At 44.4% G+C, this 13994-nt stretch overlaps 1 non-coding gene across 1 annotated transcript; it reads right to left on the reverse strand.

Annotated features, from left to right (window-relative positions):
- Nucleotides 1–252: 252 nt before the first annotated feature.
- Nucleotides 253–359, reverse strand: LOC145168238 (small nucleolar RNA R71). Its single transcript, XR_013741806.1, has one exon. It is a non-coding gene; the product is annotated as a small nucleolar RNA R71 (small nucleolar RNA).
- Between the last annotated feature and the right edge of the window lie 13635 nt (nucleotides 360–13994).

Raw genomic sequence — 13994 nt, forward strand, 5'->3', positions numbered from 1 at the left:
CTTAACAATATCCCGTTCTATGGGAAGGACCACAAAGATTCCTTTAAGCACAATGATGAAGTTTTGGACATTGCTAACTATTTTAATGTTCCAAATGTTATTATAGATGCGGTTTTACTGAGGATGCTTCTAGTAACACTTACTAGAGATGCAAAAATTTGGTTGAAGTCACTCGCACCTGGAGCTATTCGGACATGGGACAATCTTCGTGAAGCATTTATAGAACAATTTAGTCATCCTTCAAATATTTCCAAACTAAAGAAGAAGATTGCTAACTTCCAACAAGAAATTAGCGAGTCCTTATATGAAGCTTGGGAAAGATACAAAGTTCTTCTAAGAAATTGTCCTCAACATGACTTGAATGTTCATTAAGAGGTTTCTATTTTTTATGATGGGGTGAATATGACAACAAGGAAACTCCTTTATTCTCATGGACCAATGACTAAGAAGAACCAAGCTACAATAAAAAAATTAATTAAAGAATTCGCGAAGCACTTACGAGAATACCATAACCCGCGAGAGGATGCTACGAGAGGTAAAGGAAGTGGAGATGGAGGACATGAGAACTTGGAAGCAATGGCTAAACTCGAGAATATGGATCGGCGAATGTCGAAGATGGATCAATCTATACATTCCATACGAGTTGGGTGTGACAATTGCAATGGGCCATATTTAACCAAACTTTGCGATTTAGATGAGAATGAGAACCAGAAAGCATAAGTATGCTACTCAAGTGGTGATCGATACGATAAGGATTGGAGGAAACCAAAGAAGGAGTGTTTTCCATACGACGAATACAAGAAGCAAACGAAAGAGAAGTTCAGGCAAAATGGTCGAGGTTTTTATCAAAAAGAACAACCACCCCCGAGAACAAATTCGAGTCCGAGTCGATGCTTGCACATTTTGCAACCATTTCTGAGAAAACACATGACGTGACTGATGATACAATAAGGAACCAACAAGCTACCATTAAGAACATCAAAACTTAATTGGGTCAATTGACCAAAATCGTGAACTAGCGATTACCGCCAAAAACTGCTGATCAAAATCCACAATCTCATGTTATGGAGATATTCACTGAAAAAGAGGTTAGTTATGAGCCATTAGTGATTAACAATATAGCTACAGACGAGCCCGATGAACAACCGGAATATGCAAAGCCCAAAGCAACATCAGAAAAGTGTTCAGCCGAATGCCTACGACGTGGCAATCACGAGGCCACGACGTCGCCACTGAATAATGAAAATTCTTCTTATTTTAAAATGTATCAGCCTCCTCTGCCTTATCCATATCAAGCCATGCGAAACCCACTAGAGCCGTGTAAAGCCTGGTTCCCGGTATGCATTTAACTTTATTATTTACTTATTTTGAAAGGGCTACTCGACGAGTTGGTGGCCCTAACTCATCGAGTACAAGGCAGAACAGGAGCGGGTTTTAAGTGAGCTACTCGACGAGTCGAAGTCCTGACTCGATGAGTAGGACAGACTGGATGAAACCCTAATCTTTAGGGCTTGCACCCTATTGTAGCATAGTATCTGGCCTCCATCCCAGCCTCCATCACCTCCAAACCCTAATCTCGAAACCCTAATCAACCTTGAGTGATCTTGAGTTATATCCTTGCCATTTTTGTGATTTAAAACTAGAAGAAGGAAGCAAAGGCTTGGAGTTGCAGAAGGAAGGTTGAAGATCCAGAGCTAAGGACTCATTTCTGTCTTGCTAGAGGTATAAAGCTTATACCTTCGCTGCTATTGACTTAGATCTCCTTCTTAGCTTGTATGTTAACATTTTTGGGCCATTTCCAAGGTCATTCCGAGATTTGAACTCTTGGGGATGAAAGGACTTCAGATCTGGGCACTCTTGAGCAATGGGTGTTTTAGCTTCATAACACCATGCATGCACGTAAAGTTAGCAACTTTACGTGTAATGCTAGTCTAAGGAGTCAAGCTCTATGAGTTAGAAGCATTATAATGGATTAAAATCGAATGAATGTATATCTCACATGGAGGACTCGACGAGTTGTTCTTGGACTCGGCGAGTCGGGTCGTGAACCCTAACCCCTTTTCTGGTTGTGTGTGAAACCATTGAGTTTAGGAGATGACTCAGTGAGTTGGAAAAGATTAGGACTCGAAAGCTGAAGAACTCGACGAGTCCAAGGAGGGACTCGACGAGTCCAAGGAGGGACTCGACGAGTTGAAGTCGATATGTCCTGATGTTATGACAAGAAGAACTCGACGAGTCTGGGAAGGGACTCGACGAGTTAACTTAGTCGACGACGGGTCTGAGTTGTTCATGAACTCGCCGAGTTGGGAGATGACTCGATGAGTTGGGGTTGACTGGGAGTTGACCTTGACTATGACTTTGACCAGGATGTTGACTTTGACCAGGGGTAAAATGGTCATTTTACCCTGAGAAGGATTATCAGATTTTGACTAAGTATTATTATGATATTGAGAGTCGGGGAGTCGTTGGAGTAGCTATCAGATATTCTTCACTGCGAGTTCTTGCAGACAGCTTTGCGAGGTGAGTTTTCTCCTGTAGGAACGGGTCTAAGGCACCAAGGCTGGCCCGTTTAGATAGTAGTAGTTCCAGACCACGGTCCGATGCCGGGCGGGGCCCGAAGTAGGTGTATATGTTTTCCGGATTCCGATCAGATGTCGGGGCAGTTCTAAGGAATGCTAGTATGCTTGTATGCTTGATGTCTTTGTGATTCTTGCATGTGTTTGTTATGTGTTATGTGTTTCGGGCTTAGGTCCGATGCCAGGGCAACCCCGAGGAATGTCTAGTTAATATGTTATGATAGTATGTTCCGGACTCTGGTCTGATGCTGGGACGGTTCCTGAGGAATGTTAGTATGTTTCCGGATCTAGGACTGATGTCGGACGGGGCCCGAGAGACGTTTGCATGCGAGGTTTACGTGCTTATGTTATATGTTTATTTGATATGTATATGTGTGCCGAGATCTGCTCGATGTCGGGTGGGGCTCGATGCCTGGCGGGGCCCGATGCTGAATAGGGTTCGATGCAGGGTGGGGCCCGATGTCAGGAAAGCCAATGTCGAGCCTGACTCGATGTAGCAGGGACGGGGCCTGAGATATGTTATGTGATATGTGTATGGTATGTGGTAGTTGGGGAGACTTACTAATCTTCATGCTTACAATTTTCAGTTTTGGTTTTAGGTACTTCCACTAGCAAGGGGAAGCGCTCGGGATGATCGCATGGAACACACCACAACTTTAGCCTGACATTGTTTAAACTCTGATATTTTTCTCATCTGTTTGTGAAACAGTATTTTGACATGATGTTTTTGAGAGATAAGATTTGTGATTTATTATGATATTGATGGATTATGGTTTTGAGAGATATGATCTGTATTTTTGGGATGTTTCAAGTTGGTATCAGAGCCTTGGTTTGAGGGATTCGGGCACACTCTCGGGTGTGTCTGAACTCAAACTAAGGACATGGTATGAAAAATATTCAAAAGAAAATCATTTTTACAAAAGAATTTTTAAAAAAAGAAAGGAACTTTGACAAGAGAATAAGGGTGTGGTGCATGCAATCAGCCGAGCTCAAATAAGTACTCCCAAATTACCCATACAAGTTTATGTTATGATATGTTTATGAGAATTGCATACTAGATTAGGACTAAGGATCTAGGAAGGATGCCTTATGTGCCTATTATATGTGTAGCAGCTTTATGAGAATTGCATGCTAGTTTAGGACTAAGGATCTAGGAAGGATGCCTTAGATGCCTGTTATATGTATCTCAGCTTTATGAATTGCATGCTAGTACAGATTAGTCAGTGATGCCTGAATGTGATATGCTTGATAATGTGTACTCGATTCTCGAATGCTGCTTGCTTTGTGCTTTTAGGAGTTCTAGTTATCTTTTACTAACTAGTAAACAAATATGTTAATTTACATATTGAAAGGACTAAATAATTTCAGAAGGCTAGGTTTAGCCTTATTTCGCAGCTCTCATTTGAGTCTAACCGTTGTAGGGTAGAACCTCTCATTTGAAAAATTATCTAGTCTTAGTGATATGTAATAGTATTTGCTAGCTAGTTAGGGGAGATAGTACGGACTTCTTATGCAGCTGATGGCGGAGAGTGGGTTGGTGATTTCCCTAGGGCAAGCCTTGGATGAGTTTAGCATGAGATCAGCAGTGGTAGTAGAAGGGACTTGGTGGAGTCAAGGCAGTTCTTGAGGAAAGTACGGATATATGTGGAAGGTAGTATGGGTTAGTACTACTGAAAGCAGAGGATCCGTACTCGAATCAAGGAAGGCTGAGATGAAACCAAGAAACTTGTAGTATGGTAGATCCCTCGAGATATGATGAGTATACTAATGTTTGATATGGTGTATTTTCAGTATGGTGACGTTACGTACTAGGCCGACATGCACTTCAGACACTGGTGAGGGATCAGGATCGGGCTCTGGAGCCGAGCAGATGGATAAGCAGACTCCTGTGATCTTTGGTTCGGTCAAGGAGGGTATTTTGGAGCTTCTGGATGAGAAGTTGAGTGCGTTCCGTACTGAGGTGGCGGCCATGATGGGGTCGCACACACTGACTTTCCGGGAGTTCAGGGCGTGTGGAGGTCTCGACTACCATGGGGAACGGGACCCCATTCCTAGCAGCAGGTGGTTGGCTGATGTTGCCAACGCGTTCTGCACCAGCAGATGTCCCGAGGGGGACAAGGTTAGACTTGCGTCCGGTGTTCTGAAGGACAGGGCACGTGACTGGTGGGAGGAGGTTGGGAGAGCCATTGGGGATGATACAGTGCTAGATGCTATGACCTGGAGTGATTTCTCGTCCAGGTTCAGGGTCGAGTTTGCACCTGTGATTGAGGTGTAATAGCTAGCGAGGGAGTTCCAGGATCTTGAGCAGACGACTGAGACTGTGGCGGATATCACCGCCAAGTTTAGGGAGAGGGCCCTTCGTCTGTCGCAGTACGTGGCGAACGAGGAGATGAAGAAGGTCCGATATCACGAGATGTTGAGGAGCAACATACGACAGTTTGTGAGTCGTTCCAGCTACAAGACGCTGGAAGATATGATTGCGAGAGCTCGGGAAAGGGAGCTAGACTTGAAGATAGAGAGGAAGAGGAAACCCGAGGGGGTGCAGACAGCGAGTACGGGCAAGAAGCCTAAGGTGTCAGATCACAGATCGAGGAGCCAGCAGTTCCGCAACCGATATGGCAAGTGCGGCAAGATGCACGAGGGCGCGTGTAGGGCGGGGAGTTCGGGATGCTTCAAGTGCGACTGAACTGGTCATATGAGTAGGGATTGTGCAGCTACCACCACCACCATAGTAGTTTCAGATCTGATTTGCTTCCAGTGCAATCAGAGGGGCCACAAGAAGGCTCAGTGTCTGAGTCTGGCAGCGACAGGACGGGTGGCGACACCCGCTCTTTCCACATTGAGGATTATAGATGGCCGTCAGGGCCGGGCGGAGGCGCCCACATCGAGGAGCAGGGCTTTTCAGCTTACGGCTTAGGAGGCACGTGCAATTCCCGATGTTGTGACTGGTATGTATTCTCTCCTTATCTCTTTATTTATATTGATTGTCACTCATGTTTATGTGTTTTATTATAGGATCGTTCCTAGTGAACGGTATATCTGCTTTGGTACTGTTTGATTTGGGGGCTACCCGATCTTTTGTGTCGCTCGCTCTTAGCAAGTGATTCGTTGGAGCTCCGGGGGAGCTAGAGTATCCATTGGACATCGAGATATGAGATGATAGGATGGTACGGGTCGCGAGGGTTTACCAGCAGATGTACGCTACAGTTGTTTGATGAGCAGTTTTCAGTGGACCTGGTTCCTATTCCCATGAGAGGGAATAAGTTTACAGTTGGTATGGACTGGTTGAGCCCCAATGGGGCACTGATTGACTGCAAGCTGCAGCTAGTGAGGGTTCAGACTCCTAGTGGGGGAGGGTTAGCGATTCAGGGCGAGTGGCCGCAACATGGGTTCACTCGATGTTCAACAGCAAGAGCTAAGCGCTACCTTCAGCAGGGGTGCGCATGTTATATCGCCTATGTTATGGATACCCGTGATAAGGGTAAGGCGACAATGGATGATGTACCGTTAGCGCGAGAGTACCCAGAGATATTCCCGGAAGATCTGCTTGGGGTACCTCCGGAGAGGCAGGTCGATTTCAGGATTGACCTAGTTCCTGGTGCGGCTCTGATAGCCAAGGCACCGTATCGGTTGGCTCCTCCTGAGATGCAGGTGTTGTCTACGCAGCTGTAGGAGCTGCTAGATAAGGGATTCATCAGACCGAGCAGTTCACCATGGGGAGCCCCGATCCTGTTTGTGAAGAAGAAGGACGGGTCACATTGTATGTGTATTGATTACCGGGAGCTGAACAAGGTAACAGTGAAGAATCGTTACCCACTCCCGAGGATAAATGATTTGCTTGACCAGCTGCAGGGAGCATCTTGGTTCTCCAAGATTGAACTACGGTCAGGTTATCACCAGATGCGAGTCAGGGACGAGGATATCCAGAAGATGACTTTTAGGACTCGCTATGGTTATTATGAGTTTGTGGTGATGCCATTTGGGCTCACCAATGCTCCAGCCGCGTTCATGGATCTCATGAACTGAGTGTGCAAAACGATGTTGGATCGGTCTGTGATAGTTTTCATCGATGATATCTTGGTCTATTCCAAGACTAAGGAGCAGCATGAGGAGCACCTGAGGGAGGTGCTGGAGATACTGAGGAGGGAGAGACTTTTTGCGAAGTTCTCCAAGTGTGAGTTCTGGTTGCGCAAGGTGCAGTTGCTAGGGAATCTTGTGAACCAGAAGGGTATTCTGGTCGATCCAGCCAAGATAGAGGCCGTGATGCAGTGGGAGGTTCTGAGGTCTCCAACTGTGATTCGGAGTTTTCTTGGTCTAGCGCGTTATTACAGGAGATTCATCCAGGATTTCTCCAAGATTTTTGTTCCTTTGAACCGACTGACCAAGAAGTCGGTGACATTCCACTGAGGGCCTAAGCAGCAGGTGGCCTTCGAGACTCTTAGATAGCGGTTGTGCGAGGCACAGATTTTGACTTTGCCCGAAGGAGTAGATGATTTCATGGTGTATTGTGATGCGTCGATTACGGGCATGGGTGCAGTTCTGACGCAGAGGGGTCATGTGACAGCCTACGCATCGAGGTAGTTGAAGTCTCACGAGGCTAACTACCCGACGTATGATTTAGAGCTGGGGGCTGTTGTGTTCGCCCTCAAGATTTGGCAGCATTACCTCTAAGGGGTCTGTGTACCATTTATACGGACCACAAGAGTTTGAGGTACCTCATGGATCAACTGAATATGAACATGAGGCAGTGTCGGTGGTTAGATGTGGTAAAGGATTATGATTGTGAGATCCTTTACTACCCGGGCAAGGCCAATGTGGCGGCCGACGCCCTGAGCCGCAAGGCGGTAGTAGATCCGATTAGAGACATATGTTTGAGGATGACAGTGATAACTCCACTGTTGGAGCAGATTAGAGAGGCGTAGGTTGAGGGCCTGAAGGAAGAGCGCCAGAAGTGTGAGAGGATTGTAGACCGAGTGGCTTCATTTGATTATGATAGCCGAGGATTGCTGACCCTGCATGAGAGGGTATGGGTGCCGTACTGGGGCGGAGTATGGCAGGTTCTGATGGATGAGGCCCATAAGTCGAAGTTCTCCATCCATCCTGGAGTGATGAAGATGTACCGCGATCTTCGCCCTGATTACTGGTGGCCCTGCATGAAGCGGTACGTAGCATGGTATGTGGAGAGGTGCTTGACCTGCAGAAAGGTCAAGGAGGAGCACCATTGATCACACGACAAGATGCAGCCGCTAGACATTACCGTGTGGAAATGGGAAGATATCACCATGGATTGCATTACCAAGCTTCCTAGGACCGCACGTGGAGTAGATTCGATATGGTTCATCGTGGATCGGTTGACCAAGAGCGCTCATTTTATCCCGATTCAGGGGAGCATATCGGTTGAGAATTTGGCCGAGATTTATGTGCGTGAGATACTGGCATGGCATGGGGTTCCTATCTTGGTGGTGTCAGACCGAGATGTCCATTTAAGTTCCAGGTTTTGGAAGCGGTTTCTCGAGGAGATGGATACTCGTCACCACTTCAACACCGCTTTCCACCCTCATACAGACGTACAGAGCGAGAGGACGATACAGACTCTCGAGGACATGCTACGCGCATGTGTTTTGGATTTCGGTGGCAGTTGGGATACGTATCTTCCGTTAGCGGAATTTTTGTATAACAAAAGTTACTACGCCAGCATAGACCGACCTCCCTTCGAGATGCTTTATGGGAGGAAGTGTAGGACCCCAATCTGTTGGAGTGAGGTCGGTCAGAGAATTATGGGGAGTACTGAAGTAGTACTCAAGACTACTGAGCGGATCCAGTAGGTCCGAAGCAGGCTCCAGGCTGCTCAGAGTCGGCAGAAGAGCTACACCGACAAGAGGCGTTCAGATTTAGAGTTTCAGGTGGATGACATGGTCCTCCTGAAGGTGTCACCCTAGAAGGGTGTCATTCAGTTCTGGAAACGGGGTAAGTTGGGCCCCATGTACATCGGTTCGTTTAGGGATTTGGCTCGGGTGGGTCGGGTTGCTTACCGGTTAGATCTTCCAGCAGAGCTCAGCCATATCCACGTCACTTTCCACATTTCTCAGCCGCAGAAGTGCTTAGTGGATGAGTCACCAGTTGTACCCCTTGAGGATATTCAGGTTGACGACAACCTGAACTACATTGAGCGACCTGTAGCTATCCTTGACAGGAAGTCGAAGGATTTGAGGAACGAGAGAGTGGAGTTGGTAAAGGTGCAATGGTAGCACCGCAGGGGTTCGGAGTGGACTTGGGAGCCCGATGCGGAGATGAGGGAGCACTACCTAGAGTTGTTTTCAGATGTAGCAGACTTCGAGGACGAAGTCTAACACAAGTGGGGGAGACTTGTAACGCATGGTTCCTGGTATGCATTTAACTTTATTATTTACTTATTTTAAAAGGGCTACTCGACAAGTTGGTGGCCCTAACTCGACGAGTCGAAGTCCTGACTCGATGAGTAGCACAGGTTAGATGAAACCCTAATCTTTAGGGCTTGCACCCTATTTGAGCATCAAATCTGGCCTCCATCCCAATCTCCATCACCTCCAAACCCTAATCTCAAAACCCTAATCAACCTTGAGTGATCTTGAGCTATTTCCTTGCCATTTTTGTGATTTAAAACTAAAAGAAGGAAGCAAGGGCTTGGAGTTGCAGAAGGAAGGTTGAAGATCTAGAGCTAAGGACTCATTTGTGTCTTGCTAGAGGTATAAAGCTTATACCTTGGCTGCTATTCACTTAGATCTCCTTCTTAGCTTGTATGTTGACATTTTTGGGCCATTTCCACGGTCATTCCGAGATTTGAACTCTTGGGGATGAAAGGACTTCAGATCTGGGCACTCTTGAGCATTAGAAGCTCAAAGTTGCCACCTTTATTCAGCCATGGCCCTATTCTATGACTTAGACCTTCATTTTGGCTTGTAATGGGTGTTATAGCTTCATAACACCATGCATGCACGTAAAGTTAGCAACTTTTTGTATAATGCTAGTCAAAGGAATCAAGATCTATGAGTTAGAAGCATTAGAATGGATTAGAATCGACTGAATGGATATGTCACATGGAGGACTCGACGAGTTGTTCTTAGACTCGGCGAGTCGGGTCGTGAACCCTAACCCCTTTTCTGGTTGTGAGTGAAACCATTGAGTTTAGGGGATGACTCAGTGAGTTGGACAAGATTAGGACTCGGATCTTAAAAACTCGACGAGTCCAAGGAGGGACTCGACAAGTTGAAGTCGATATGTCCCGATGTTATGACAGGAAGAACTCAACGAGTCTGGGAAGTGACTCGACGAGTGTAACATTGTGTTTCAAGTCGTCTAGGATTTAGTGTTCGTGGGCTGCAACCCGAGCATGAGGAAGCCTCAGGGCTGCGACGAGTTGCTAGAAGCGTAGGGCTTCTCGCCACCTTTCCGGGGATATAAGGTTCTATGGAAACGGACTTGTAACGAAGAAGCTACGATAGTTTGAAGTTTTTGCAAGTTTAGTCCTCATTGTGAAATGTGTGGCAATTGAGTACGCGGGGCGTAATTATGTGTACGCTCGACGTACTCGTGTGTGTGAAAGGAACGTGAAGGACACCTAGTACGATGGGCGTACCAGAGGGTACGCTGGGCGTACTAGGTCTAGGAAGAAACCCTAATATTTTGGAGTGTCCCAATTTAAAGAACATTATGTCTTCATATCCAGCCACCGTTTCCAGACCTCAACCCTCTCAAAACCCTAATTTCCTTCCCTTGAGCTTGAGTAACCATTTGTGAGCTTCTATGTGTTCTTGTGGGAATATTTGAATGAAGAAGGAGTATCGAGGATCATGGAGTTGGAGTCCAGGCTTTGGATCTGAGCTTTTCTGTGGTTGGAGCATCATTTGAAGGTATAAATCTCAGACCTTTCTCATCCTTTTTGATTTGTGCATAATATGGTCCATTTTAGGGTTTTTGGTCCCAAAGCTTGAAGCTTTATGAGTTGTTGAACTCCAGAGCCTAATATATGTTCCATTGAGTGTTTTTATTGGAGTAGATTCATAAAAATGGAGTCTTGGACGTCAAAACCACCCCATGCTTGAGATATGAGCATTTTTAGGAACAAATAGTGAGATTTTTTGTGTTGTGGACTTCCTCAGCCATGCAAAGGCTTAAAGTCATGAACTTTATGGAGTATGAGCCTTTAGGGAGTCTAGATCTGAGAATATAGATATGGTCTTAACGGGTTAAGATCAAGAGAGTGGATTAAGCAAGACTAGGCGTACGCCCAACGTAATTCCAGTACGCCCCGCATACTGATCTAGTGTCCCCGATCAGGATTCGCATGTACGTTTGTGTACGCTGAGCGTACCAAGGGGGGTACGCCCCACGTAATCTAGCTGTGGGCTTTTTTGGCTAAATCTCATATTGGGCCTTTAGGGTTGGGCCTGGATTTTGGGCTTGTTGTGCTGGAGATTTTGATCAGAGAAATATATATGTCTTGGGCCTTTGTGTTGGGCTTGCCATTTGGACTTAAGTTTAAGATTTGGGCCTTGGGAGAGCCCATTTAGTATTGGGCCTTGGTAGGCCCAATGAGCTTGAGTTAATTGTGGGCCGGGTAGTGAGCTATGTTTAGACCTAATGAGTGAGGTTTGGTCTTAGATCTTAATTGGGTAATTGTGGGTTTTGGTTCAGTGTTAGAGGCCGGTGTGCAGCAGCAACATCTTTAGGAGCTGTTCATCATCCGATGTGAGTCTTCTCACTATACTTACCAAGAGTGGTAACCTTTGTGTGACCGGAGGGTCTTATGTGCTTATAATGAGTATTGTGATATCCTGCATTATTTGTTTGTGATTTATGTTATGTATTATTTCTGTGCCTTATTGAGTTAGGACCGGAGGGTCCAAACCGAGTTGTGAGACCGAAGGGTCTTCACTGAGATACCAGACTGGAGGGTCCACCCGAGTTATGGGACTGGAGGGTCCCACTGAGACACATTAACTGGAGGGTCTTATTTGAGTTATAGCCATGAGAGGCTAATGAGATATGTGTGGTATTTTAGGGAACTCACTAAGCTTCGTGCTTACCGTGTTATGTGATATGTCATTTAGGTACTTCTCAGGATCTAGATCTAAATCTACATAATTAAGACACACTAACACTCTCAATGTTACATCGCTCACGTACACTTGTATAAGTGGAATGAAACCATGTTATATAGAGGTGTTTACATCTCTCTCTCTCTCTCTGTCTCTGACTCTGTCTCTCTCTCTCTCTCTCTATCTCTCTCTATCTATCTCATGTTACAAGGCTAATTTACCACATGCAAGTGGGTCTACAAAAGTCAAGCCATTTACAAAGTCATACATGGATAACTTTGTACCCAACATTCTCCCCCTCAAAGTTAGGAATGGATGACCCGCTTCAAATCTTCCAAAATCAAGCAACTACGCGAACCAAGCCTCAAGCGTGACACATGTAGATACGAACTTCAAATCTTTAATTCTTCAATGATTTTTCAATCCGGGATCTAGAATGTGAGACCAGACGAACCAAGCATCAATGGATAATTAGGAGTTTCTCAATCTCCAAATAATCACCCTAAAGTTGAGCATAAAAGCACACCCCAAAAATCTTCAATAAGTCCAAACCCATCATGAACTGAAATCACTTCCGCATCTCCAATCGAATCATTTCATAAGCTTCAAATACTCGAGGTCACTTCGGTCTTCAAGTCCGCGTGAAAAATTAAACTTTCAAATTTCCATATAAATCTCTCCCCCTTTTTATAATCGAAAATTGATTATAAAACCAAAAAGGAATGAGAAAGTGCTCATTTCGGAATTTTTCTATCCAAAACTCCCCCTTAGCACATGGCATAAACACTTTGCTTCAATCCGGAAAATCCAAAAAATCTTCAATTTTTAGCTTTGTTCACAGACCGCCTTTGACAAGATTTCTCAAAATTGGGTAGAAATTGTCAATTTCAAAATTCGGTAGTGACCCGGTGCGCCCAAAACAGCCAAAAATGCAAAACTCTCCCCCATTTACGAAACTGGGTAGAAAGCGTCAATTCGCATTAACTGCAGGGGCCTGATTCAAAAATTATTCCATTTCTCAGCTTTTATTACACCATTTTCGATGTTGGGTATAAGCTGCTAAACTTTCGAAACTGCTATACACTTCTTCAAACTTTCAAAAGTTTAGTCCTTATTTCGAAAGTGGGTGCAAACTGTCATTCTTTCAAAACATTAAAGACTAATTTCGAAAATTCTGCTCCATTCTTCAAAATATCGAAAATTTGTCCAACTTCTGAATATAGGATGAAAGTGTCAAACTTTCGAAACTTTAAGGTCCACTTTCGAAACTTTTATGTTTTCTTTCCCAATTTGTTTGTTCAGGAAACTCAACCATTTTCTATTCTCCCTTTGCCCTTCACGATAAAAAATCTTCGTTAGTTATGAACAAAAATTTTTGACTACCGACATCTATACCATCGTTAGTCGACATCCATTTTTCATTTTCCAAAATTTCGATTTCAGTTAGCAAAGAATTCATTAATAAACGCCATCGACTCTAAAATCTTCGATCATCGACCTTCCCATTCTCAATACCCACTAAGCTGACTCACAACGAACCTTTGCAAAGCTATGTTCGACATTTACACACAAAACGAGACCACAGATAGCGAACTCAATCCAAAATGATTTCGTTACACATTTTTCATCTAAACGCTGAGACCCATTTCGATCTTCAAAGACTTCGTTCGACTATTAACCCACTCTTCACTTGACTCATCCCAGTTTCAATTTTGACTCCAATAACTCAAAGCATATTTCGATTCCAGTTTCACTCGCCTCAAACTAATCGACCCGACATCAGAGTTCGACAATCAAAATCAAAATTGACTTTCGTTCCTGGAACCACAGTTGAAAACGCGATTTCGACCATCAATATCGACCACAAACCCAACCAATTTCGAAATCTATTTTAAGAGTCAAACAAGAATCATATGAACTGTCATCGACACCAAGAATTCCAATCCAAGCCATTTCGAAATTAAACACCAAATTAAACTTGATTTTGATATCCGCATCCTCAATACAACTTGTATCTATCGATTTCAGCCACCAATTCACAAATCACCCTTGAAACTCTGAGTTTGACTTTTTTAGAGTTTGACTTTTCAAAATCAAACATCAATAAACATGAAATTGATGAATCTAATGTCCAATTTCAGATCAAAAAGTGTTCAAACAACTTTTCTAACAATGTTCTTCACAAAAATTTGAAAGTTCTTGATCAATTTCATCAAACTCAAAAACTCAATTGTCGACTTCTAGACAAATATTTGAACAAAATCGTTTTTAAGATAGAGCACATAATACAAAATCAATTCAGAATGCTATTTTACTGATCAAAACGAGCATCAATCGATTA

The sequence above is a fragment of the Lactuca virosa genome, chromosome 3, assembly GCF_052849685.1.
Source record: "Lactuca virosa cultivar CGN04683 chromosome 3, Lactuca_virosa_CGN04683_v6, whole genome shotgun sequence".
NCBI lineage: Eukaryota > Viridiplantae > Streptophyta > Magnoliopsida > Asterales > Asteraceae > Lactuca > Lactuca virosa.